This window comes from Otolemur garnettii, unplaced genomic scaffold, assembly GCF_000181295.1.
Source record: "Otolemur garnettii isolate 467f Iridium unplaced genomic scaffold, OtoGar3 scaffold00298, whole genome shotgun sequence".
NCBI lineage: Eukaryota > Metazoa > Chordata > Mammalia > Primates > Galagidae > Otolemur > Otolemur garnettii.
This window is the reverse complement of record NW_003852693.1, coordinates 686,722-691,443: the sequence shown is the minus strand read 5'-3', so window position 1 is coordinate 691,443 and position 4,722 is coordinate 686,722.

Genomic DNA, 4,722 nt, shown 5'->3' with positions numbered 1-4,722 from the left:
GGTTGCAGCCATCATTGTTGTTTGGCGGGCCCGGGCTGGGGATTCGAACCCGCCACCTTAGGTGTATGTGGCTGGCGCCTTAGCCGCTTGAGCCACAGGCACAGAGCCATGATCTTCATTTTCAATACAATCTCTAAATGAATGATTTTCATCCAGTGCGCTGGATGCCATGAGAGGATCTTAGGTGTGCTGCAAAAATTTATAAAGATCATTAATTAAATAATTTTTGAAAGAAGTTCAAAGCACAGTAAGTATATTTTTTTTTACTGTTTTTTCATCAATATAATTTAAGTGTGTCATGGAAGTTTAACTATAGGGCCAAGTGTGCCATGAGATAATAAAGTTTGAAAAAAACTTCTCTAAATTTATGTGGAAATTAAAGGGACATATGATAGCCAAAGGACTACTGGAAAATAAGAATAAAAGTTGGAGGGCTTGGAGTTCTCAATTTCAAAATTCATTACAAAGCAACTTAATGAAGACAGTGGCACAGGGAAAGACTTATAGATCAATGGAATAGAATTGAGAGTTTAAAAACAAACAATTACGTTTGTGGTCAAGTGATTTTTAATAAGGTTTCAAAGAAAATTGGGTAGGGAAAATACTCTTTTCAACAAAGGCACTGGAAAGAGTACATATTCACATACAAACAAATGAACTTTAATGCGTTCTCCACACCATAACACAAAAAATTAACTCAAAATGGGTCACAGATCTAAATCTAAGAACCAAAACAATGCAATTCTTATAACAAAAGAGGAGTAAACCTTTATGACCTTGATTTAGGCCACGTTTTTTAGATACATAACCATAAACACAAGCAATAAAATAAAAAAAGATAAATTGTATTTAAACTTAATTATTTTATGCTGCAATTTGTTATCATCAATAAAGTGAAAAGAAAACCTGCATAATGAAATAAAACACTTGCAAATCATACATATGAAAGGGACTTTAATTCATAATATATAAAGAACACTTTAAACTCAATAATAAAAATACAAATAACCCAATTTGTAAATGCAAAAGTGTTTGATATGACTCAGCAATTCCATTCCTGGATATCTACCAGAAAGGAATAAAAGTGTACATTCACAGATAAGCTTATACACAAATGATTGTCACAGCATTGTTCATTTTATCTAACAAGTAATCTGATAAACTGATAAAGTCACCAACTGATAAATGGATAAGAAAAATTTGGCATACCAATACAATGGAATATTTCTCAGCAGTAGAAAAGAATAAAGTAGTGATATAAGCTACAATATAGAAACATCTTTGAAAGATTATATAATTAAGGAAACCAGTAACAAAAGACTACAAATGACTTGATTTCATATATGTGAAATATCTAGAAAAGGCAAATCTATAAAGACAAAAAAATATATGAGTGGTCATATAGCGTTGACAGGGAGAGGGAACTTGGAGAAATGAAGGATGACTGCTAATTATCATGAATTTTCTTTCTGGAGGAAAAAATATTCTAAAAAATAACTGAGGTATGCTATGGATTGGATTTAGTTTGTCCCTGAAAAATTTCATGTTGACTTTTTATTGCCAATGTAATGGCCTTGGGAAGTGTGGGGCTTTACAATGTGATAGGTTAAAGTAGATTATTATTTTTCTCAGAAGATTACATTAGATCTTAGAAAAGTGGATTAGTTCTTATGAGACTGGATTGTTATAAAGAAGATCAGCCTCTTCTATTTCATTTCTCTTTGCACATGACCACTTCCCTTTTTGCTTTTCTGTCATGCTGTGAAGCGGCACAAGGTCCTCACTAGATGTATCCACCTCATCTTGAACTTTCTACCCTCCAGAACATTTTATCTTTATAAAATACCCAATATAGGGTATTTTGTTATAGCAACTGAAAATGGACTATGACAGAGTGATTGTTGCATAATACTGTTATACAAAAAGCATTGAATCTTATCCTTTAAATGAGTGAATTATGTAATATCTGAATGATATCATAATAAGGCTGTTAAAAAGAAATATGAGCACATACAATAGATTATATTTTTCCTCATGATATTTAAAAATCATATTTTATTATTAAAATAAAAAGTATATATCCTCTAATGTTCAAGACAATGATATTTCAAAAGCAGGGAAGGTAAAAGGACCTCAATCTAAAAGGACCTCAATCTAAGCATAGTTTCCATACTTCACTGAAAGTAATATAATGTTGAAACCAGGAAACTATGGTAAGTCAGTATGTATATTGTAATACCTAGAGCAGTCTCCATGAAAACTATTCAAAATGTACACTCAAAAACACAATAAATAACTCAAGATAGAGTCCTAAAGTATGCTAAAGTAATCAACTTAGTAAAGAAAGAAAAGAGAAAAAGAAGAATTGAGAACCAAAGAAAACAAGCAGAAAACAAACAATGAAACAGCAGACTAAGTTTAACATATCAATAATAACCTTAAGTGTAAGCAGTCTAAATTTAGCAATCAAAAGATAGAGATTGTCAGAGTGTATTTAAAAAATGAACCAGCTCTATGCTGTTTACAAGAAATTCACTTTAAATTCAGTGACATAGGTAGGTTTAGGTTGAAAGTTTTAAAAAATGGAAAAAGATACATCATGTAAACAAAAATTATTAAAAGGTGAGAGTTACCACATTAGTATCCACTAAAACAGACTTCAGAGTAGGGCAAGGAGTGGCTTTCTGTGGCTCAAGGAGTAGGTAACTGTCCCCATATGATGGAGGTGGTGGGTTCAAACCTGGCCCTGGCCAAAAAAAAAAAAAAAAGTAGACTCCAGAGAAAAGAAATTACTAAAGGTAGGAGGACATTACATAATGATAACAGGATCAAGTCACCAGGAAAACATAATGATCATGTGTGTGTATGCATCAAACATTAGACCCCCAAAACAAATACATGAAACAAAACCTAACAGAGGTGAGCAGAGAAAGAGACAAATCCATAAATGTAGTTAACATACCATACTTATCAACTGATAGAAAAATTAGACAGAAAGTCATAATTTTAAAGAACTGAACAATATGATCAATGAATAAAATCTGATCAATGCATATCAAACTTTGCATCTAAAAACAGCAAAATGTGCATTCTTTAAAGTACTCATTGTACATTCATGGAGATAAATCATACTCAGGCCAATAAGACACACCTGAACAAATGCAAACAAATAGGAAAGATACAGCATGTTCTCTAACCATAATAAAATCAAATTAGAAGTCAATAAGTGGAAATAAACATGAAAATTTTCAAATGAATGAAAATTAAATGAAGGTTCTATATATCCCATGAGTTAATGGGAAAATATTTATGGAAATAAAATACAATAAGAATTTTTTCATCCATTCAACATATATTTGTTACATTATTGTACTATGTATATCAATTACTGGAATACAGGTGAAGTTAATGGTCTTTGCCTTCTTACGTCTCACACTCCAGTGAGAAGACATAGAAAATAAACAGATATTTATCCTACTACGTACAAAATAATAAGATAGATGGGAGCCAGGGGGTTTTGGGAGCACAGAAAATATTATAAATCAGTTTAAAAGGACAGCACATGATTTTTCAAGGGAGTGCATTCCCTGACACTCCCTCTCTCTGTCTGACCTCTGCTCTCTCCCTGGCCTACTCACTTCCCTGTTTACTTCCACCTTTTCTCTTGCTTTGATGCTTTTGTGCCATCTTTGGCCTCCCTAATTCTTAGCTCAAGATTCCAGCTTTGTCATTCTCCTCTGGAAGTTGGTTTGAAGTGAATTATGACTTAGCCAGAGGAATGTTTTAATTTAATTTTTAAATATCAAGTTAATGTGAGGGTACAGCTAGGTTATAATATATGCATTTGCATTTATTAAAAACTATTTATATATGTGTATATATATATGCATTTGTTACATATAGTCCCTATTGTAGTTGTGTCCCACACCCAAAAGGTGTGCCATATACACATACATTGTGCCCATTAAATGGGCATACACGAATACCCTCCCTTACTCCCCTCTCCCACATCCTTCATTCCCCTCCCCCCACTTGAATTGAATTGAGTTTTTCCCTTATGTGGGCATGCATTATATCATCTACCAGCTTCATATTAGCATTAGAGTACATTGAATTTTTGCTTTTCCATTCTTGTGATACTTTAATAAGAAGAATGCGTTTCAACTCTATCCAGGTTAATACAAAAGATGTAATTCTCCATCTTCTTTATGGCTGAATAGTATTCCATGGTATATATGTATGATAGTTTCTTAATTCATTACTGGGTTGATAAGTATTTAGGGTGTTTCCATATTTTGGTAACTATAAATTAAGCTATGATAAACAATCTAGAACAAATGTCATTGTGATAAAATGATTTTTTTCTTCTGGGTAGATGCCTAGTAATGGAATTGCAGGATAAAATGGGAAGTCTACTTTGAGTTCTTTGAGCATTCTCCATACATCTTCCAAAGAGGCTGTATTAGTTTGCAATCCCACCAACAGTATAAAAGTGTTCTCCTCTCTCCACATTTGCACCACCATCTGAAACTTTGGGAGTTTTTTTTATTATTTTTTTTTTATTGAATGGTAACTATGTACATTAATGCACTTCTGGGGTACAGTGTGGGGTTTTCACACACAATCCGAAACACTTCCATCAAACTGGTTAATATAGCCTTCATGTCATTTTCTTAGTTATTATTCTAAAACGTTCACATTCTACTCTTAGAAAGATTCACT